The sequence below is a fragment of the Pseudopipra pipra genome, chromosome 17 (assembly GCF_036250125.1).
Source record: "Pseudopipra pipra isolate bDixPip1 chromosome 17, bDixPip1.hap1, whole genome shotgun sequence".
Taxonomy (NCBI): Eukaryota; Metazoa; Chordata; class Aves; order Passeriformes; family Pipridae; genus Pseudopipra; species Pseudopipra pipra.
In genome coordinates, this window is record NC_087565.1 from 11,369,464 (window position 1) to 11,394,191 (window position 24,728).

The window sequence follows — 24,728 nt, forward strand, 5'->3', positions numbered from 1 at the left end:
ACTATCATTACAAGTGCATGTTTCTTTTGCAGTTGCAAAAAGAATTGCACACAAGAGGGTGCAGGGGATCTGCTATTAATCATATTATATTCATTGTTCCCCAGTGTTGCTGTCAATGCTTCAGGAGACTCCTTCAATTCCTGAAGAAAGGGGCATGGAAAAGCAGCACTACAAGAACAGCACACACTGAACCTTCACGATTTCGTCCTACTATATTACTACTACTGTAAACTAAACACTGTTTAACCACTAAACTGCTTATTGAACTGAATTTTTAAAAACAGTCCACATCATAGCAGTTGAAGGTTCCTCCCCAGCCTAATCTCTAATGAGAAAAATGGACACGCTGTATAAATATGACGAAACTATCTGCAAGAACAAGATGCTAGAGATCTGAAAACATGAGCCTGAAGCAGTTAGGCATCAGGTTTCTTCGCTGAGGAAGCTCTGAATGTTATCTCTAGGTGAGGTGCTGAGTGACTCCTTGATTAGGTGGCACCTAACATTCAGTAAGTTTAGGGTTCCAGCAAGAACACCTGTGCCGGGAGCCAGTAAGGGAGAAAATGGAAGCTGATGCAGTAAAGTAATGAAGTCAGCTATTTTTTTTTTTTGTCAGTGAAAAGACAGGCATGTTTAAGGGGAAAGAAACACAGATTAACTGAATATTGTATTCATGCCTCGTTCAAAAGGTAATGCTGCTTTAATTTGCTTGGTTTGGCAAAGCTGCACAGAGAAGATGAGTTTTCTCAGCCACAGATATTTTTGGTTTGTGACAAACTCTGCATAGCATGCAAGTGACACACACTAATCAGGCCCAGAATTTGCTAGAGTCACCCACCCTAAATAAAAATTCATAACATTGCCTACCATGGGCCTCTAACACTTTGCAGGTTGGCAACGAAGTCGAGGAGGCACTACTTGTCTCCCAGACTGAGATGCTGGGTTTGGGTTGTTTTTTTTTTTTTTAGTTAGGGAAGATGCAGAATTGAAAAACTGCTCGTTAAGTAAATATGTATTTAATTTACCGAGGTGTGAGCTAAGTGGTAAAACTGAGGCATTTCTACGTCGGATTTCAGTAAGGAGAAACCACTTCAATCTTTAAAAAAACCCAACAGGTTTATTAAGCAACAGAGAGAGTGCCGGGTGACTCATCCTCCCTTCCCCACTTTCTAATTAGCCCCGATCGTCAGCATCAATGTGGCGATTGTTTTTTGGTGGGTTGTTTTTTTCTTTAACCACAGAAAAAAAACCACGCTGGAACTTGAAAAAATGGACTCCTACTTGTTTACTGCTGGGAGTTTTAGAAGATAGCCGGTTAAGGCATATTCCAGCTTCGCCGGCAGCAGCGCACGGAAACTCCTCGCCCGCTGCCGTCCTCCCCCTCCCTGGGAGAGGCTGCATGCGGCACAGCACGATCGCAGAGAAAAAAATACAGGAAAAGCGGGGCGGGGAGGGGGGGAGAGCGAGCCCTCAGCTCTTGGCAAGGGGAAGGCGTTCCACAAGAACTGCTACAGGGTCAAAAGTTTACCGTGGTTTCAATTTCACCTTTTTGCAACCAATGAGCGCGCGGCGGCCGCGGCCAGAACCGCGGGCGGCGGCGGCTTTAACTCCTTGCGGCCCGGCCCTCCCTTCCCTTCCCTGCCGGCCCCCGAGCCTCCCGCGCACCTTCCAGCGCACAAATTATCAGAAGCAGCGTGCCTGCGAGTCACAAGTGAAGAGCTGCACAAGGTCCCCTCTCCCCCGTTTTAGTTGGAAGCGATGAGGGTGATGGAAGGGGTAGGAGCGATGCGAGGCAGCATCAAAGCAGCGCTGAACTCTGGAGCTGGGACAGCTGCGGGATCGCGCTGGCAAACAGGAAAGACTGACCTTGCGAAAGGGAGGGAGGGAAAGGACCAGCACAGAATTGTCGGAAAGGATTCTGAAGGCACAGTCCAGAGCTGCGGTGATTTACTTTGCTTCTCGGTGCCGCGTATTGCTGCTCAGTCCCCACGCTACAGTTAATAATAGGCTGTTTCTAGATGATCGTGACTTCAAAACAAGACATCCTCCATCTGCTCTGGGAAGGATGGACACTGAATTTTTGTGACTCTTGGGTACAAAAAAAAATCAGGTTTTTGGTGTTGCCCAGGAAAACAAGTAACACCCAGCCACAAAAGTGGCTAGCCATAAAAAGTGATCTGGACGTGGGACACTTGTAATGGGTTTCTTGCTTTGGCACTGAAAAAGATAAGATCCATCTTCATCTCCACTTATTTTATTACAGAACTAGAGGATGAACATAGAACAGGCTTCTTATTCCACTGTATCATCACTAACAATGCAGTTCCATCTCAGAGTCTACAGACTCCATGAATCAGTCCATGGGGGGGTACCCCAAAATCTGTGTTGGCAACAGCAGATACTGAATGACACAGTCTATGATTGTGTTTTGGCATCCATTTGATCTTGGAAAGTCAATGTCTACTACACTTAAGCAAGGAGAGCAGCAAATTTATCACCTCGTTATTGGCCTTACAGACTGAAAGGAAAGAGGACTAAAGCACTCGAGAAGAGTTCTCAGTTTGGTGCAGCAACAGATAATATCATAGGAGGCAGCAAGAAGAGAAGCACAAAAAGCACATAATTCAGGCAGCTTCTATACCAACAGAATCTCAGAGTGTGGTTCAACACAGCAGAAAGGGGGAGGGTTACTTAGAGATCTTAGCAATGGCAAGTTACTGCACACATGTGCAGGGTAAACAGCGTGGAACTAACCATTCCAAAGGAGGCAGCAGTGACATCACAAAGCACTTGGGAGCAGGTATGTCAACATCCTCTGATCTCCAAGCCGGGGCAGAAAGAATGACAAGAATCTGAATATAACTCTGAAGAGGTAAAATGAGTAAATATGCCATTGACACGAAGAAAAGACTTATGCTAAAGATGCCAGTTCAAACAGAACTTAGCTTTCCAAACCCTTAAGCCAACCAGATGGTGGATTGTTCAAGATAATGCATATGTCAACCCAGGGGGGAAAAACCATTAGTCAGTTGGCAGCTATTACTAAATTTCCAGCAAGATGCAGTTTGAAAATTGGTGAGTTATCTTACCCAGAACCTTAAAGGCTTTCACAGCACTTTGCAAGGGTCAAAGACACTCCGGTCTCAGCCCTCTGTATAGGTCCAGAAGAAGGATAAAGACTCTTAGAAACACCTATACCAGCTGAAAATACCGATGGTCACCTTTTCGTAGCTCAATTCACAAAACAGTTTTAGGCAATACGATGCAAAACCTCTTAAAACCTGCTTCAGGAATCGTCAGCCACTCCATTTAAGAGCAGCCAAAGAAAAAACAACTTCCAGCTGCTGGGCAAGGCAAACAGTGATTTCTTGAACAGACACAGGTAGATTCCTTTCCTAATCTATGCAAATAGGCATAGCAGCTTAATGCAGCTACTATGAGGTTAAGTTTAATGCCTTGAGAGCTGCTAACAAAAGATGCAGGGAGTGATTAAAATACATCAAGTCAGAAAGTTGAAGACATCATGAGAATCTTAGCTGATTGAGTTCATGCCCTACTACCAAGCTTTTCTACTCCAAAAATGGAAGGACACCAACGAAACTGGTCTATTTTCACACTTTAGCTAGGTTAAAATACAGTTTTGCCAACAGCAGTTTAAGATTTAATTACATATATAAAAAGCTCTCAGTATTTTCCTCTCAGTAAAAAGAGCAGCTTGGGTTTGCTGTTTTACCTTCTCTAAATACCATATCATTTTAGAGAAATTCTTCTAAATTGAGAGATCATAAATAAATTCCCTTTTTATAAGATGGCCTCATTTTAAAAGAAAATGGATGCTATAAAATTTTACTTCAAGTCAGCATGTTACCAAGAAGCTTTTCTGTGTGTTCTGAATTTGATTAATACAAGCCAAGGTCACTTCCTGAAAGAAAGATGCCTACTACTGCAGCTGCAAGCAAACTAGACTCCTCTGAGCTCAAAAGCTGGGGGATGGGAAGACCACACGAGCAATTTCTAACACTGTCTCCAAAAATATACCAGTTACAAAACCTGAATAATATTTCAATTTTTTTTTACTACATTACTACATAAATAACATAATTAAAGCCTGAGTCTGTATAATCACCGTTCCAAGCAAAAGAATCACATTGATGCACCAGCAAGCCTGCAAAAAATCACTAATTCTGAGGACCCTTTACTAAACTGCATGAATAACTACTTGAAAATGTACCTTTTTTTTTTTTACTAGGTATGTTTTATTATGCAGTTCATGAAGCTGGTAAGAGACTGCCCTTGAATTAACAGCATGTCTCAGTCCTACCGAGACTGTGAGGCTCCACCCAACCTCCACTGTGTCCTATTCGGAAGCCATTTAAGAAAAAGGCATTTCAGGAAAGCATTCGAGCTCCTTACAGAACACTATACCAGTTTCTGAAGGCTATACCTAGCCTACAAAACCAATTAGAAATTAGCCATGTTCACCTGTAATGTTTACAGATATTTTAAGAGATGTAAAGGTATTTTAAAAGTTCCTTCAAAAACATGCCACATTTGCATTATGCATGAGGTGAAACAGATGTAGTTTCTCCCCTTCCCAGACACTGGTAAAGCTCCCAGGTCATGAAGATAAGACCCACACCAAACAGAGAGCATTATTTTTGCTTTTTGTGTGTACGAAGATTCTGCAATCTGGAGTACCACAGCAGGGGCAGGGTGGAAGGAATCTATTGCTGACAAACATTTAAAACCATACACCAACAGACCTTTCCACAAGGACATCTGGGGATACACACTCACCCTCCATTTAATATACTTCATCTTTAATAAAACAGCCTTGATACACCCAACATTGCAACAGATGTTTCATACTAAGCTGAAGTTAGGGTGATCTACTGAATGAAAGTTAATTTTGACAAACTGGTGCTCTTAAAAGAAAAGAACCTTGCTGTTTTTGGGTGGGCATCTTTGCCTGAAATAGAAAAATGCACTACAGCATATCATTACCTATGCAGGCCCAACTACATCTGTGGTTAAGGATGCATCATATTTTCCATCACAGCAGCTTGTTCTCATTTTTTAATGACTGTTTCTGACACACCCCTCAGAACTGCTTTTTGTGGAAAACTCGTATAAAATTGGTTCAGGCAATTAAAAACAGAGTGGAGAATTCAGCTGAACAAAGTGTAACCTTTTATCCAGCCCAAGAAGTCAAAGCTTTAAAAGAGAAATGGATTAAATGTCTGAACAAGCTGCACTTCGTCTTGCTGCTCCAATGAAGATCCCTGCACAGACAGTAACTGCCTTATTGAAAGTATTTGAACATGCTCAGTTTTGTTTTAAATGCTTGCCAAGCTCCTCAAGTGTTTTCTTTGCCCAAGGTAGCTGTGCTGCTGCAGTGCTGACAGGACAGAACACGCTTTATCGCCGTATTACAAAGCCCGAGAGCAGCTCCTCTACAAACCTGCCAGCTCCAAAGCAGTTCAAGAGCCTGGCAGCACAGCAGCCAGTGAGCAGGGACACTTTTCTAGGTTATGCTGCCCCACCCATAGGCAGCACCCACAAAGCATGAGGCAGCAGCGGGATCAAGGGCTTAGCAAAGGCCACCTTTCAGTCCCTCCTGACTGGAGATCCCACTGGAAAGCGCAGCCGGAGGGCTCAGCCAAGAGCACTCAAAGCCCACGCTCCTGCCCCTCCAGTGACCTGCCCTTGGAGAAGGCCCTGTCCAGTGACCAAGGGGGTGGTGATGTGCTCTGTGGGATTCCAGCTGAAATCTCCTTAGGGTGAATTATACTGGTTTTTTCCAGAAGCGCTTTAAAGACATAGAAAAAGTCACACCGAAAACACTAAGGGTGTGAGGTCACTTAAAAAACTTCAAAATAGTATTGTCAGCTCCAACTCCCAACACTTCTTAACCCTCCTTGCACATATTTAATTAAGCAGATTGCTGTTTAACTGCTTATTACACTGTGTGGGACTGGCACCCATCAGTTCACAGAAGAGGCTACTATAGGCTTATCTATGTCTGTTGTGTCACCTGTGCAGTGCCCTACTTGTACAACCACTTTCTTTACTACCCAGTAACAGATAATTGTGTCATAACTGGGATCTGATGTCTGTCAAGGGCCTGCATCCTAAGCTGGCCTTTGACCAACAGAGGGAATTTCTGTGATATCCAAATTAGGACACAGAGGTTTTTCCCAATGGAGTATGAACAACACTGACACACACTGCCTTGGTTATGACAGATACCAACTTCTGATTAAGGATATTATCTTAGAGCAGACTTTAAACTGGCATTTAAATCACTGATTTAACAGTTGGAAATATTTGCACCCATCAGTAAGGAGAGGCCCACGAGCAGGAAAGAAATACTCTCCATAAATCACATTGACTTGCCCTAGGCACATTTTGCCAGTCAGCAGATGCAGCACTTATGAACATTTATTCAGGTGTTTGCACAAGAACCAAGTTATAGAATTAATGTCAGCAAATATATCAACTTACACTAAACCAACTAATTTTAATCAAAGCTCTGGATACACTTATGCTTTTTAAAAGGTAGGTTCATAGTCTGAAGAGGTGTTTGAGTGCTATGGAGAAGGCAGCTCTCCATAACAGGGTTCCACAGTGTGAGTCTGTTCAGACTCACCCCAACCATCAATGGGAGTTAAATGCCTATTATCTTAGAATGTTTTTGAGAATCCTACTTAGTCTCATTTTTCATCAGGCTACTAAAATAGATTATTTTTTTAGTTTATTGAAAAAACACACATCCTCTTTGCTTTTAAAATTAATCTTGGCATCCTATGATCTCATAATAATTAAAGGCCTGTTAATGAAGTTTAGGAGTCTGGCATCACTAGACTCTCAGATTTGAGAGTACAAGATCAGAGATTAAAAACAAAAAAGGCACTGAAGAAAGGAAATCAAAATAGTTTAAGTTTTCCACGCATAGTATTAGTGCTTATATATAATTTATTTAATTGTAAGGAATAAATACAGCTGCTTAATACAAAGGTGACATTTCTAAAACGAAATCTGACCTTGAAATATGGAAATATGTTTCTAGCTTAATGCTGTAATTAAAATCTGATTAAGTTTGAGTGTATGCAGGTACTCCTCATTTGGCTGCAAGAGGTGCTCATTTAGCTCAACAAAAATGCTTTGCCATTCAAACTTTTTGTAATCCCCAATTCCATTATTTCATCTCTCCACAGCACAGTCAGCTTGTCTGGTTATATTTCAAACACTGCCCTTTCACTGGGTACCAATGGTTGTAACACAGAGCATCTGCTAAACTTTACTGTGCAAACTAAAGCTGGAACAGTATTTTGCACATCACTGGTTGAATGAAATCTTACATCTAAGGGGTCAATTATTGTAAAATGAAGCAAAATGGAGGAATAAAAAAAAAACCCTCAAAGGCTGGTAGCTTTGTTCAGTGCTACACAAAACAGAAAAATCCCACCTAAAGAGATATTATAGACTGGAGAGTCCCAGAGTCTCCTCCGAGCCCTACAACAAAAGGGCAACAGGCAAATTCTACTGCCTGCAATAAGTTAAAATTCAGGTTTTAAGTAGAAAGTAAACAGAGGATCCACTTCCAGACAGCCTATGGAATCTCTATCCTAAAATACCTTCAAAACTTGACTGAACAAAACCTCAATCAACCAGCACTAACTTTGCTCACGGTGTTTCCACTGATGTGTAATTTCTCTATGACTTCCAGTAAAACACAGTCAGAGAATTATGAACTGCAGCCCAGTGATAAACTGGTACCATTATAGCAACGGGCCACTAAGACAAGAGAGCACCTCACAGTTGATCCTACTTTGTCTTAAAATTAAGATGTATTACCACATTCTTTTGGGTTGTGATTTAAGCGGGTATGTTTTATTAATCTCATGTACTCTTTAGATTTTGTATACATCCATTAACACTCCCATCATTACTGGACAAAAAAATATGTATTCTTGAGCATAACATTAATTCCTACCACCCAGGATCTTTTTTCTCCCCATTTATGAGAAAAAACCACCATGGTTTTGAATAAGGTTGTCAGTGCCTTCTGGATTTTTCTTTTTTTTTGCTCAAAAACTTTTCTATTCTTTACAAGGAATTTCCACTGCTTAAAACTTTATGCTTCTAGTTTTTCTAATGTCCTATTAAAGAAGCAGTATCTTCTCTTTCATTAAAAAGTCATTTTTCAACAAATCTCACAGTAAGCTCCCTCAGATTTCTGCAGCAGGCACAACATCAGTTTTACTCACAAAAGTTTTTATACAAATGGCACTTCTCAAACACTAATGTTTATCTGCAGAACTTCCCAAAATGACACTACCAACATTAGCACAGATATTCCAAGTACTTTTAGGAAGATTTGCAGCCATTCTAGAAGTCAGTACAAGAGGTCAATGACTGCCAAAACCAGAAGGGATCATATCCTTCCCCTTCGAGTGCCAAAACCATTGGTAATGTTTTGTTTCAGGTCCAGTCACTTCCTTGTTTGTAGATGAATGGCTAAGCAGTTGGGTAGTTTCACATCATCAGGAAGCAAATTTTATGCATTTTTACATAGTGTACTGATGGAAATGCCAGGACAGAGCTGTTGATTTTTTTTTATTATTATTATTACTTTCTTACATGCATTTTATCTGTAGTTCCCATACAAGAGTAGACCAACTGAATTGTATCTTACATTCAATAAAACCCTGAGCTGGGGAGCCATTATTTGAGCCTTTGTCTGCCAATGAGACATCCAAGATGCATCCACCATGATTTAAACAATTCTGTTTTACTGGACTCCCAGGACATTCTGCAGTTTAATTCAGTTTAGCTTGATGCTAAGCTTTAAAGTTAGTATTCAACCACACTTCTGCACTGGGAAGTTGTCATATTTGCATCTGATAAGCAAATCCAACATAGTAATTAACTGATAAGCACCAGTCATGCATTTATGTCATACAGCTGGACAAGATCAGCTCTAGAGGGTCACTGATGCAGTGTTTTCTTACCAGTAAATGCCACCCAGCATTTGCCCAGGGAATGACCTTCTCCCACAGCACATCACACCTCAGCACTGTGGGAAGTTATGCTGAGGCACACCACAGTCAGAATTTTATATTCTTGGGCCCTGCCAAAATTATTAGGAGAAGAGCTGCAAATACTTGTCTCTAGGCATGGTATGGCTTTTCTTTTCAAAGTCCAGGAAGAATTTTTAGTGTACTTAACAGTCCACTGGAAGTTCAAAAAGCTACAAAACCTTCCCTGCACCTGAGCTTTCAGCTCAGTTAGATTCTCATATAGATGATGACTACAAATAATGGTGTACAAACAATAACAGGATAATCATGGCACACCATGGGGGGGAACACAAGGAAAAGCTTACAAAACTTAAGTCTGATATCATTAATCCCCTTACAGAATAAAAATGCTGTGACTCAGCTTTTTTTCCCATTGGAGGTAGGTTTATGACAGACAATATGCTCAGACAAGTGTCTCCATCCAGTCAAGAGCAGAAGTTATTTATCCCTTCTGTCCACCACACACTATTTACCTCAGTGTGTCATCTGTCTGCAGATCATGGCTTAGGAACTGCAATGTTTTAATGAGCACAGCTGTTGGAAACAAAACACAGTCTTCTCTGTCCTTTGAAGAGATCATTCTCCAATGGTTTTTCTTCCACTGTCTCCTTTCATTTTCTTCAGTTTGCTTTAACCTTACCTTATTCTAACCAAGCCAGCTCACCTGAATTCTCTTTCAGGGCACCTGCTAAACTGCAGAGCACAGAGGTTGATCTGAATTCAGGTTATTCTGAAGGAGTTTGTAAAACAATATTCCTTTCTTGAGAGCAAAATCCCACTGAATGGAATGTCCAGACAGGTTTCCAGTTTTGCTGCACTCCAGCAACAGGTACAGAGGCTGACATATCAATCTACTTGAGGCTAAATTGGTTACCCTAGAAGTTATGACAGACCCTCAAACAAACAATACCCATCAGTGAACAGCATTGTATCTGCAGGGCCCAGAACAGCTGGAGCCAAGAAACCAGACTTCATCACCTTCCTTCAGAAGAACTGTTCTGAGCAAAGCATTCACATCATCACTGACTTCAAGAAAAAGAAAACTCTGGGATCAGTGGTAGAGAGAATGAAAAACACAAAGGCAGATGTAAACACAGAAGGATGCTACCACTCCATCCCATGACTTTTAAGAGGAACATCTTTTAATGGTCCAAGTATTCCCCAAAAGCCTGACAGCATTAGATACCATGACACATATCAAGGTCAGGTCCTACCATGCATTCCCTCAAGTTTAAGGGAGGTGGAAGAGAGCAAACTACATACTATATTAATACAGAGCATAAGAAAATACTTTTATTTTTCTAAGCTAATTGAAATGATTTTCCTCCCTTTTCCTAACCCTCTACACATCAAGGGTTTATGAGAATGGATCCAGAGGAAACAAAGCAGTCCTGACAGGAGACTTACCTAGCACAGTGTTCTCTCCAACAGAAGCCCATAGGAATGCCTAGGAAGAAAAAAAGCATATGAATGTATTTTAGCACTCTGTCAAACTTCACAATCTACAGTTCAGGAATTTCCTGGTCCAAAAGGAATGAGTTTCCTAGTGGCTGGATTTCTCTTCCATGTAAGTTTTTCCCCTTTTGAACCCATGAAAATCAATCCTGCTGCAATATTCTGTGGCCCTCAGTTGTGTAGTTAAGCCCCACGCTCTGTGAAAGTGTCAGTTTTTTATTTTTAACCCTGCCATCTGATAATAAGGAGAAGGCACGAAATGACTGCAGAGGAAAACACTTTCTTCCTGTTGATTTTCCATGACACTTGTGGGTTTGTAAAGATCCGCCTTGTACTGTCAGGCCAAAAAAAGAAGAAAAAAAAAAAGATGAGAGAGCACTGCTGGAAATTCTGTTTCTCATTAAAAATACAGAGAAACATGAAGTCCATTATACTCTTTTTGATACTGCACATACCAGAAATACTTATCTTCAAGAGGAAGGCATAACATGATTGTATAATGATGTGGTATCTTCAGTTTTCTAATTTTTCTTTGCACAACATTACTTAGCACTGGTCTGTTATTTTACCAGAAGATTTAATTCAGATTTACTTTTTATTTTACTGAGTGGAAGAGAGCTGGACAACGATATTGGTTACAGAGTGCCCTCTTCTCCCCTAAGTAAAACACCAGGATAAAGACAAAAGCATCACTGAAAAAAGGACAAATCTCCTAAATCAAGTGCTAGGGATACATAGAGCCACTCACCCTGAACAGAAAGTTCTCTTAAATCACCAGTTTCTTCTTCAAGGACCACCCTCAGTGTAATTATTAGCTACCAAATCTACATTTCTAGAGGACAAGAATAAAATATCAGAGGTAATCAAGACATGTTAGGACCTGCTCCCAGAACAAGTATTAGTTTTCTCTTTAAGAGTGCATTATGCTTTGCAGAATTGTTTCAGTCAAGATCAATCTTATTTCTATGAAGTATTTAGCAAACTTACCACTTAAGTCAATAAAAGAATTTCCAATAAGCAGGATAAAGAGAGATGCAAGACCAAGCTCAAAGAACTTCTGTAAGGCCCCAGTAACAAACTCTGTAGTGAAATATCTGATGAGCCACCCTGGCTTTATCCAAAGCCCAAATAAACAAAATGAGTTTGTTTGAGGCTTTGACAATAAATACATTTGAGTTGTCTTATGTCTTCAGCAACATCTTTTGCCTTCAGGAAAAACAAGTCTTACAAAGACTTAGAAATCCCATCTCCAAGCTTTAACTTTGCATCACATTGGTAAAGTAACATTTAGATAAATATCCAAACTGTAAACAAAGCAAGGGCAGCAACTTTATTTCACAACACGCTTTATTTCAGTGCTTTTAATCAGCGAGAGAGCAACTAAACAATACACAATTCACAACACAATCCTCACAGAAGCTGGAAAAGATATTAAGGTTCATGCCAAGTTCAACATGCTCTATTTTTATCTTCAGTCATTAGCCTTCTCATTAGCAGTAACTTAATATGTGAGAAAGGGTTAGGAGCAGCTAGGAAGTTATTCCGGTATAGAAATTTATTTATATATTTCAAAAAAAATTTAGCCCAACAAATAATTCCAATAACGTTTCTTAGACCCAGCCAACTAATGCAATCTCCCATTGTCCCAGTATGCCAAATTAAGGTTTACAGGTTGCTTTAGAAAGTAGTAATTAATTGCTTACTATTTCTTCATAGTCATGGTGTACTTCATAAGCTTGTTTCATTCCAAAATTAAAAAAAAAAACATTCTGGACTCCCATTCTGCTCCAGCTCACAGAGGAACAATCTTCACATCCCTGCAGTTTGACACTAATGCAACAATTCCTTTAGCATGTCTTTTTCCAATGGTGATATCTGGGATACTGCTTTAAGAGCTGGCTGAAGATACATCTTAAAGCATTGCACACGATGGAGCCGACAATCCCATGATTGACTTACTGGGAGAGCAGAGTTTACATGAATAGGGAACTAAAAGACAATCCCTTTGAAAGTGTCCCAGTGCTGCTGCCCTCCAAGGAGGCTGTAAACAGGCAAGAGGCACGAGCATCTGCCAGTCTGTAAGAGAAAACCAACTGGGTTTGAGCACTCCTGGGTGTGTGAGCACCCTCATCACGGGACAGTCCGGTTTGGAGGGCAGAACTCTTGCAAGAATTCTCGGGGATAAGAACTCCCTGTTTTTTCTAGAGACAGCCTTAGCACTAGCAGACATCAGGACATCTGGATACTGTGGAGATCCTGAAACCTTTTCAGCTGACTGCTAGCAAACCAGTGAATTAGTGGCCCTCTCCGTGTCATTTTGTTGCATGTAGGCAATAACTTAATTTCTCTGAGAGGATTAAACTAACTTCTGCCAATTCTGACATCAGTAACACAGAACTTAATGTTTCCAAGATGACAGTAATAGCTTTTTACCCAGAGCAATAGAAAAGTGTTGTGGTAAACTTTGCCTGGAGCCAATTTAGTTACATCTGGATATATGGCACCAAACCCAAGATAAATTATCCCAAGTGGAAAATCACCAAAATATCTTAATTCTAGAAGCTCTGTTTTCTGCTTATCTAAAATTATGAAAGCAACTCAGTGTTCTTTCTTTTATCTGACTCTTGATCTGTGCTTTGTCCTTCTGTTTCTCTAGAGATACAATCTGGGACTTTGTGGAGTGAAGCAGATTCAAGATAATGCCAAGTTCCAGCAGCCTTTGTTGAGAAATTCCTCTTGCACTTAGAATGAGGAAAGAACTACTAAGATAGCTGCCAATGAAGACACTTATTGGAAATGTGGGTAAAAACCTTTATACCTTAGGCTTTTTCCAGACTTGCTTCAAAAAAAAAGATACCAGTGATACAACTTTCCTGGAAAACTTGTTATTTTGGCTGAGCTGTACCTAACAAGCTGTATCCTTTCATAAGAGTTAACAAAGTTTCAGTGTTAAAAGCTGCTTCATCTGTTCTGCAAAACATGTCTACCACATTGTCTCATTTAGCAAATCTTAATGGAAATTCCTCCAGCTATGAAATACCAGCTGTAAACTAAGTGATTATCTCCCTCACTGGAGAGATATTCAAGAAGTGCCTGGACACCATCCTGTGCCCTGTGCTTTAGGATGACCCTGCTTGAGCAGGGAGCTTGGTCCAGGTGCCCCAGGGTGGTCCCTTCCAACCTGACCCACTCTGGGATTCTGGGGTGGTGGCGAATCTTGAATTAGAACTTAAGGAAGTGTTTAGTTCTGCTCCACTCTGCCTCAGATTCTTGAAAGTAATACTGAAGTGCACGAGGACTTCCTATGTAAGCATCCAGAGAAAAGTCAGAGCAGTTTCTGAAATCCCTGCCTCGGAGGTGAGACCTTTAATTTAGCATGAATACGCCAAAAATGCTACCTTAATAAATTCGGCAAGTTAAGCCCCTTTTCAGCTGTTTGCTTTTGTGGGTGGGGTTTTGTTTTTGTTTTACACTAACCAACAGCCCTGGCTGATAGAGCTAAAGTCTCTGGAGGACTGTTAGTTACTTATTTTTTTCCATTGTTGATGCTATGGAGCCAGTGTAAGTCTAGAAGAGAAACATTCCGTTTCATGTACAGGCCTTTTTTTGTTTGTTTGTTTTTAACAATAACAGTACATGAAAATATTTTCTAAATGAATCAATCTGCGGTGAAGTGCCTTGCTAACTCTATTTGGGGAGGAAGAAAAGCCTGAGAGTTTTGCAAGTTTACTATTTCAGGAAAAAAACCCAAGACCAGACTGAATTAGAATTACTAAATATCAAGACTCAAAACTTTCAGGGCAGCAAATATGACTACACAAAAGTATCCAACCTTTTGTTCAAAATATTACATTAGAAAGTGGAACCAGCCTTGCTACTGCAAAGAAAAAATAACCTTTGAAGTTGCTAAGGCAATTAGTGTACCTAAGCTTGAGTCTATTTTGGCTATAGCCAGTGCATATATGTTGGAATAAAACACTGCCACTGTCTAGGATCTTAGCTGACCTGCTCTTGTTAAAAGATATCAACTAGCAGCATCCTCAAGAAATCTGTAACAGCTGGGGAATATCAGACTGTTTCTCTCATGAACTCTTGGACAGTTCTTAAGTAATATACTGTAAAATACCCTGAAAAACACAGGTGTAAGGCTGACCCACAAGTCTAGCCTGTTTGCTCTCAGAAAACCATATTGAGTGCACATAAAGTGAAATACAAATCTGATTTTGTGGTTAAGCAGATAATAACATCTGCTCTACAAGGAGTTATTTTAATAAAATTTGCATGAACGTGCCTTAGGTAGCTTTGAAGTTACCTTTTACCTGCAGTGTAGCAAAGATGTCACATTCAGTGAGAACTTCCTTTGCCATCTGGATGAACTTAGCCTGGAAGGCAGCACAGGCTCCCAGCCCAGGTCAAGGCAGCAATCCTGGGGGGGACTGCACAGAGAGCTTGGGGTGATCAGCCTGTACCTCAGACTATAACCACAGCTCTAGGAAATAATGAAGATACCAGCTCTGGGGCTTAAATCATCTTTCAGGAAATACTTCACCACGTGCAACTTGTAGTTGCCTGTGTAGGACTTTTTTTGTAGATAAGGCAGTGCTTTTATGTGCCACTCCATCACATCCCATGGAAATGCCCTGCAAACATCTGTTAAGTGGCACTGGTGACAATTGTTCTTCTCTTGTTAGGTGGATACACAGCAGCTCATAATGTGTGTTAAAATTTGAATTGACTGCTCACTTTAGTGAGAACCACACATTTATCACTAATGCCTCTTACAGATCACCCTAAATAAAGCAGAGATTTGTCTGAACTCCCTTTTACCAACAGTTTAAATGTACAACTTGATTCCACCTTCTTACCTAAGGTCTAGGCTTGTTATACTGAGAGTGAAAGATGACTGGATTACTAACCTGATATCCTTCTCTCATGTTTTCATTCACTCCTTACATTTAGGTATATCCTGTTAATCTAGAAACAAAAATATCAGCTCATCTCTCACCTTTGTGTAGTACTAGTGGTACTCCAAGAATGGAGCTCCCTGGGCTCTTTGGACAACTACTTGTGGAGATATAAAAGACATGCACTTGGGAAATAATAATCCCCAAACCTACAAACTAAAGAGAAGTTAAAAAACAACAGATGGGAGAGAGGACCAATTAATACATGTATTTGAGAGGAAGCAAGAAAAACTTGTAGCTCCTAGGCTAGAAAGCAAAAGGAGGGATTAAATTGCTGTCTGAATACATTACGTTCTCAAAATAAGAACTTACCACTTTTTCTAAAAAAAAGGAGAAGTAATCAGCCATAATATCAACTGCTGAACCTAATGGCTGCTTCTGTTGCTCTCCTACTGTTATTTTAGTCCATGAAACAGTGGAACAAGAAAGAAGAAAGGCGAGCTTACATGCAAAAAGGAAAACTAAACCAAGTGCCACATAAAACACGGGGGCTTTTTACCAGTCAGGTAACTGCTCAATGTCATTCTAACCAAGTTTTAGTGCAGTGGGTTCAGCCTTATGGATGCAGTGTAACAGAATCTCTTGTAACCTCACACACAAGAGCAACTTGACGAACCACCCCTTCTCCAGCCTTGCTGTGAATCACTGTGCATCAGAGTGAAAATGCTGCTCAGTGGATTTGACATTCTCTGACTACACACACAAGGATTTAGATGCCAGAATGCATCTGCATGTCTCATAAAAAAAGCCCTTAAGTATATGGAGGTCTGAATTCTCAATACAATGTAGGTTTTCACCATCTTGCCTGAATTTTCACCACCACAAACAGTCATTTTTGCACCAAAACTTCAGGCTTGGTCACCAATATCGATTCAAGTTCTTCAGTTTCTAAGGGTTCTATATTTAGTTTTGCTTTTAAATATGACAATTTTCACGTTACTTACAACTTACATCAGAACTAAAACAGAGCCCTCAATGCTCCTAAGAGTCTTCAAATATCTAATGGATGATTACAGAGGATAATGAAAGAGAATCTCCTTTCCCTTGACACAAAAATAAAATACTGTTCTGCATCCCTATTGTTGCTTTTTCAAAGCAGGGTGATCGTTTCCGGAATTATTTGGTGTAGATATTTTGCTTAAGCAGCAAACACTCCAGGCTACAACTGATGAGTGACCTTGAGACAGCTCTTAGAAGGCAGTTGCCATAGTAACACCACCACAAACGTGGTACATCCTCAGCTGACACTGCCAATCTGGTGCAACAGATCCATAATAAGTACATCTACTCCCTATCAGTGGCTCAGTGCTAAAGGAGGAAGTTAATGGATTTATATTTTTTTTTTTAGAATTATTTAAAAAAATCTTGTGCTGTGGTAGACACTGTGTATGATATCAAGTGACTGAGGCTATATATACACATGAGTCCACATAGTGTGAAATAAAGCACCCTAAAATAATGTACTACTGAAAGTTAGAGGTACTCAGTGTGTTATTGCAGAGAAGAGTCCTCAGCCAAGGAAGTGAGCCTACTGAGGAATGTTACTGACTTCAGTAACATTATGTTTTTAGTGCAGATACAAAAGGTAAGGAGCTACCAGTAAGGACACACCATGAGTATCTCATCCAACCCTTCCTCCTGCAGGTGGGTAGAGGGGGCTGAATTTGTCCAACCCCCAGGGACCATCTGAGCCTCTCTTCTGTAACACATTTGTTTCAAAAAGAGAATCTGACAGGAACTCCATCCAGTTCCATTTGGTTTCCACTCTGGCTGCCCCAGTCCCACCCCACCCATTTCCTTGCACTACTACTGGTGTTTGTGCAACCAGGAGCAAGCTGACAGCCAGGAGCTGTCTGGGGGGTGCAGTTTGATTTTGGGGTCCAGGTTTCATTGTTGGCAGGAGGGAGGGAATGGAGGATTCTGCATTTAAACCTGTTTGCTGACTGCAGAGTGAGAGAGGGAACAGAAAGGAAGCACAACAGCTCTGACTTGGCTCGAGAACTGTGGGAGTGGACTGTGCTGCCTTAGACAGACAGCATTCCATGGAAATGCATTTAAAGGGTTCTGCATTTATATTTGCAGTTAATACTAGAAAGATGACAATCAGTTGTGATGTTGCTTGCTTTTTGCACAATACCTCCCTTAGCTCCCACCCCAGCATTCCAGAAAAAAAAAAAAAATCTCAACCCAATATATGAAGGATTCTTTAGGCCCTAACCCAAAACAGCCCAAGTTAATAATAAATATTTGTAGTGACAGAAAGACAGGACACGTTCCAAGTACAGAGTTCTTTAGATCTCTGAAAGGTCAGGGAGCTTTTTAGTAAACAAAAAGAACTTACACAGAAAAGAGCTTCAAGGGAGACAAATGAGGTTGAACCTGTAGACCATTCAGTTTGATTTTCACCATTGGATCTGAAGATACAATGATTTTTAAAACAACCATTACATAGGCTTTAAAGTTAACTGTTTTTACAAAAGAATACCATTAGAACAGGGTGTGTTTCCTAATGTCTTTCTTCCCTTACATATAAAGACACAACAATTAGAATTTCTAGTTTAGCAGCAAACAGTTTTTGTTGGAAAGGTTGGCCCAGAATTACTATCAGAAGGATGAAAAGATGGATTGTCACCCAGGAGTGATCACGTAGTAATAGGAACAGTTAACACAAACTAAAACAGGAAACTGGAGACAAGATGAATATAATCAATAGTTGATTTTCAGCAAGCATTTGCTCACCAAATAGCTCGAAGTCTCAGTCAGAACAGGACTTCTAAGTGAAATTCCAGCAATATAAGCATGCCTGCATGTTATTAAAGGAAATAGTGGAAAATTTTGCAGGCTGACATCCAGAATGTCTGCGGTTCCTTTTCATATTTCTCTTCTTGCAAAGCAGTTATTAGACCAGAACCTAAAATCTTTTTTTTTTCTTTTTCTTTTGTGAAGCCTGGAAATTTCCACTGCTTTTAAAAGATTTTTAAAAAGCTTTCTCAAATGTACTGCTCAAACAACCTTCCACTTCTGCCTAGACAGACTCTTTAGTTTAAGGCAAAAATTTCATTGATATAAAGCAGAACTAGGACGAGGGGGAAGGAAAAAACCTTTGCTCATGGACCAAAAGCATTGCTTGGCCAATCTGAAATATTATCATCCTGTGTGTTAATCTGGTAGAGGTCACTTGAGGTTCAGACAGATGGGCAAGAGAAGATGAAGCAGCTGAGGATAAAGCTACTTTGCTGCTGTTCATTTGAACAAAACTTACAGTGGATGACAATTCTGTTCCTCTCAATGGCTCTCCTCCCATTTCCTCAAATTTGCACTCCTTTTCCATGGCACTGAATCCCACCCATGATCCCTGTTACCTGCCTGTGCTCTCTAACCCAGGCAGTTCAAGCCTGGCAAGTTTGGCAGCACTGGATCTGTCCCTCTCCCAGCCTGACTGATGAGCCTGGAACACACAGCACCAAAGGCTGAGGAGTTCCAACACAAACCTGACAAGTGTAACACAGGAGCCTTTGAAAGCTTCTTCACCCAGTGGAGGTGTTTTATTTGTTCAGTTTTCTGTGCACTGATCAGAAGAACTGCCTGCCTTTTATGGGGAGATCAAATGGGCATTCGAGGTTAACAGGAGGTGCTGGGTTTGTTCCATTTTATTCAAGTGAACAGTTTGCAGATAAAGTACTCCTGCTTTTGTTGCCTTTCTATGCTGAACCTGCCTATGAATCTATGACTAGATAAATACTTGTAATTCTGATTAAGAGGAGTTTCTCTCAATTACTACCTAAGAATGTTAGCCCATGTGCTGAGGGCTGTCCACTGAGCCAGGAATCTCCACTCTGAACATCAGAAAGATAAAACCAAGAGAACAGAAGGTAAAACTAATAGAACACACAAGATAAAACCAGGAGCATAATACAACAAAAGATGCTGCTAAGCCTGCTTTAGTTCACTGCAGCAAAGATGAACAGAGCACAAAGGGAAGTGCAAAAAAAAAAAAAAAGTCATAATTCCCTATTTCCATCTAACTCTCTAGCCCAGCCTTTATGGGGATAGAAATAAGAGAAGAGGTCTGAAAACTCTATCCAAGTCACTGGCAATGAAGAAGTTGCAAATTTTTGTTTCATGTCATCTCCTTAAGATGTAAGCTGCTAAGAATGGAAAACACTTCTAAAAGTCATTGTTGTGAGGGAAATTAATGTTTGAACGTTTACTACTACTTCTTCCATAAGCTTCAAAAAACCAGTACAGCATTTCCACATCCTGACTGTATGCACACACACAGCTGTAACACTTCCCAGAGTAATAATTGCCTCAGATTGATGGTAACTAAGAAGTGATTTGAAAGACACATGAACAATCCTGGAAATCCTAAAAGTTAACCAGAAGCTGTTTGATGGAATTTGAACAAAGTTGGTTCATAAGTGATTCTATAACTAAACATTTCATGCTGAATCAACACTGGAAATAGGATTTGACTTCATACCATTGTCTAGATGTAAATGACTCAGCTCATCAATATTTGAGCAATGGGAACTAAAAAACATTAAACCTATGCAGTCTAGAAAGGTTCCTTTCTAGACCCACAGCAATAAGTTTTTGTCTTTTAAGAACAACAATAAGATGTCTAAATGAAAATGAACTATTGTTTGTGCAAGTCAAGAAGGCACCTTAACTGTACACCAGAGATTTTTGTCCTCATGAGATTTTTAAAGTTACATTTCACGCATTTGGATAAAAAGTAAATAGTAAAATAGTTTTCTTCAAGCTTCCAAGGTAAGGCAGAAATAGCTGCTTAGTCTTATTATGCTACATTTCATATCTTGTTCTCTAGCTAGAGCTCAGAGTAGTTACAGGCCTGCTTAAGACTTAGAAAAATAAGAACTCAAAGCCTCTCAGATGAGTAAAATGGAAAAAAAAAAACAAACCCAAAACACAAATCTCTGCTGTAAGCTTCCATTGCTTAGTCACTCTTTGGCATGGGGAAGTATCAGAAACACTTCAGCTATTCTTCACATTTCCTTCCAAGGGTATGCTCTTATTCTTTTATGTCTTTTTGTAAAAAGAAACAAGTCTCCAAAGCAGCACATAAGAGAACCAGAGCAATGATTTTGCAGTGGCTGGTGCTGTGAGCCAGCTTTGCATCGTGCCTGTGGAACCAGGATGTATATTTATACTACTTTGTGCAGTTCAGAAAACCATGGCACAAGAAACAGCCTGCTGGATTTTACCATGCAGCCCATGGCAAACAGGTTTCAATATTGATCCATCTTGTACCCAGGGAAAGTTATCAGCAGGTTATATTCACAGGCAGGAATTCTCAAGTTTGTCACAACAGTTATGAAAGCTGAGATTTCTAGAAAAACAAGACTTTCAAAGAACCAAGGAGAGGGGTATGGGATGGGTTATCTTTTAAATCTTCACCAACTCTTCCTCAGGAGCTTGGTGTGTCAGGATTTAGTATTACAAAAGCCTAAAAGGGACAGCAGGGTTTGTATTTTAATGCATTACCTGGAACTGTTGTGTTAATGTTATCATACAGCCAACTTATTTCACATAAAAGCTGTCAGTGTGAAGAAAAAACCACTAATAATCACTTGAAAGAGTTTCCCATTAAGCATTAGGACAGATCCTTTCAATTAAAGCTCTTGCCCTTGTTCTTCATTAGGCAAAGACAACAAGCATTTGTTAGTGTTTAAATTGTGTATAAAAGCATACTATATGACCTGGAATACAGAGGTATTTTTCCTTTAAAATTCCAAACTACCTGTTAATGAGTATAGAGCAGGAAGGACATTTAGCACATCTCTCCTCCTACCTCCAAGAAAACCCCAGTTTAATGCAGCACCACATCATACCATCACAGCTCTGCCTGACTTGGTTCAGTGAGAGAAGAGAGATGCTGCCCTGGACACAGCATGGTGACAGCTGAAGTCCTGTCCAGCTTGTGACCAACTACAAAGATAAATGGCTGTTCTAAGATCCTCCTAAAGAGTGCAAGATGTCAATTAACAGTCTTGCTAGAGTTGCATCAGGAAGAGAGAGGCACTGCATGACAGTTCTGTTGAGCACATGACCCAGACAGACACTGGCATTTGGAAAGAAATGCTTAAAATTAAATTAATCAGGTAAGCTTCAATAAAGTCTTAAGACACTTGTTTTGAACACACACACACTGATCTGCTTTACTCTACACTGGTACACTGGAAGTGGCAGACAAACCCCACCTCTGCCAATTGTTTCCTTCAGCAAAGACAACTGGCAAATAGTCTCTAGACAACAGATTTTGGCTTGCTTTTTTCCTAGCCTGGGTAGCTTCCCCAAGAATAATTTTAGCTTCCTTTCCCACATTCACTAACTGCTCTTAGGCACATATTTCTACCTAGAGTAACACTCAGGTTGAAGACTCCATTAGAAAGGATTCCCATTAGAAACAATTTAAGAACTAAGTGTATTTGCTGAAGAGGGCACCATCCATTCTTAATTCTTTTCTATTTGTAGTGTTGCTCAAAGACATGTTTGTGCTGCCTAATGATAAAATACTCCAGCAAGATTAATTTTTACCATTTGTTTTCATTAAGGGAAAGCCACTGGATCCACAAAGGGTATCACACTCTATTCCACCTCACCTAAAAGTTCATGGGGAAAAACACATGAAGCCCTTTGGAGATTCAAAGGGCAAGTTTCATCCACACATTAAATAGCTTTATTTAATGGTATCCTGACCAGGGAGATAAGAGGCAATGTTGCCTTTTCTTTTTTCTCTATTCCCACTGCCAAGGGAAGAAAAAACCCATACAACCACAGCAAAATCCAGTGTTAGGCTACAACACAACTACCCAAGAGAAACATAATATTGATGACATTTTTTGTCTTTAGAACAGCAGAAAAAGTTCTCACTTCCACGCAGCAGATAAGAGGAGAAATCATCATAACTCACCAGACACATGCAGAATATTCCACACATGCAAACCTGCCTTGAAAATACACTCCTAAAAGGCCTCCTGGGTGTACCTGTGATACTGAATTATCTCATTCCATGGCTCTGACACATCTCAACATGCACAGAAACAGTGGAGCCACTAAAGGGTTCAGTCTTTGTGACAGAATGTCCCAGGCTGGGTTAGCCAAGGCTGCTGCAGGTGCTGCTCATTTTGGCCAGGAGTCACTTTGGCCACTTTGATTGTTCTGCAGCCTCTCCCTTCTCCCTCACCCCCCATCTTCAGGTGCACCTGGTAAGTCAGGGCAGAACTGCTCTGTAGTTTGGCCACATGTGCAACAACTTGATGAAAAACCGTTTGCCCTGACCTAACAATTACAGTGTTTTCTGGAGAACTTTTACAGTGGTTTTAGATTTCTAGAACAATCTCATCCATTAAATGCACCTGTGATACTTTTAGACTTCAAGTCAAGACACTACCCATGTTCTAATCATCAAAACTGAATTTCACCTGATGGAAAACAACCCTTGAAAACCAAGTTTCCAATAGGGCAATGACCCATAACCTAACAAAGAATGCTTGACCTGAACAGGCTCACATTTAAGGATAAAAGTGACAAAGGTGGGGCATGTGGGTGTACCACTAAAAGCAAAGCAAAGTAAAAAAAAAAAAAAAAAAAAAGAAAAAGCCCCACCACCAACCAAACAAAAAAACACCAACCAAACAAAAAACCAAGCAGCAACCCTCCCCACACATACAGCAGACAAAGTCAGGGAATACTCAAAGTAGACAGAATACTGTCTACTCAAAGGTAGACAGACACCTGCAGATCTGACCTTATCACCTCCACTGTTCTAGTGTTGCAAAAGCAGTCACAACCTCAGAAGTAGATGACTTTTACCATATCCTAAGGTAACAGTGACAAACCTGACTTTCCAGCATATAAGCAAAATGAGCAGTAAAACCAATGGTGGCCCCTTTACCTTCTTCCTCTCATGTCTCTTAAGCAACCACCTTTTCCTTGCCTGTTCACAATGTCAGAAACAGGGCTGACTCTGGACAACATAAAAGAAAAATGTATATCTACATCTAAACCCACAAAACCTCACCACCAACAATGCCACACACTGCACACAAAAGACTAAGAATCCCTCATTGCATTAAGTTTGAAGGCAAGGTAATTTTGTTTTACTTTACGAAAAAGTCATTTTATTGATAACTGTCAATTTAAAAAGTCACCAATTAAATTATTAGGGTCCATCTCAAGTATACCTCCCATTTATATGGGGTGAAAACCAACCTGATGTACCTTCTTCCAACTAAATGTAGCATACAAAGATGAGAGTGAGTGGAAACATATTTCATAGCAGACTTAAATCAGCAGCAGGTAAATTCTTTCCCAACTGCCTCTTCCCTAATACACTGCATTTAAAACATCAGTAGGTCTAGCTGGGGAGGAGAGGGGGTAAAACAAACAACCCCCCCCTACAGGCATGCTGCCCCAGGATTAACATTACATATTTTTCACTAGCCTCTCATACCCCTGGCATAAAGAATACTATTCCTGCCCTCCCTCACTCCTCCATTTCTTTAATTATAAAAACAACTCAGGGGAATATTTAAGATATTTCTAAATACTCAAAAAGCTTCTGTGCACATAAAATGCAGAATATCCTGTGTCACACAGTCATTCAAGATCACCTCTTCGAGGGAGGCTCATTTAAATGCAGAGTTGAAGCAACCTCCAGTGTCAGACTGGAGTGTCCAATATCATTTTACATGCTACCAGTGGCTTAATTTTGCAGACAAACATAATCAAGACACCTTTTCTTTCTCAGAGTTCTTGAAAAATAAAACCACACACCTCTTTTTCTATGCAGCTGTAACAGAGATTAATCTTGAAGGTTTTGACTGTGATTTCTTGTCCATTATTAATAAAAAACGATCAAAAGATAAGGTTCCATTGTAAAACAGATTTGCTTCTCCTTCCTACTCTGCATTTTGTCTCAGTGATACTATGGGAAAAAAACTGATAACTAGACAATGCAAATTTCCCAGTTAATAAATCCAAAGCCAGGATGAACAAGGGCTACAAAGGAAGAGTCAAAAGAAACCCAAAGCCACTAACAAGCCCAAAACTCACATGCCAAATAAAATCAGTCTGGAAACAGCACACTGGAATCAGGAAAGGTACTTAAAGTGAGGCTGAATGCTGGGCTTCTTCTGTCTGCTGTCACTTCCCCTATCCCCCAGCCTTCACATCACAGCAGCAAATCCATCAAATCCAC

General features: G+C 40.3%; 1 protein-coding gene across 4 annotated transcripts in view; it reads right to left on the minus strand.

The window, feature by feature from the left end:
- NCOA3 (nuclear receptor coactivator 3) overlaps positions 1 to 24,728 on the minus strand; it is a 67,535-nt gene that overhangs the window by 41,102 nt on the left and 1,705 nt on the right. For all 4 annotated transcript variants that reach the window (XM_064674261.1, XM_064674257.1, XM_064674259.1 and 1 more), the window contains exon 2: positions 10,491 to 10,530. The gene's annotated coding sequence lies outside the window, so the exon portion shown is untranslated. The remainder of the gene's footprint in view (positions 1 to 10,490; positions 10,531 to 24,728) is intronic.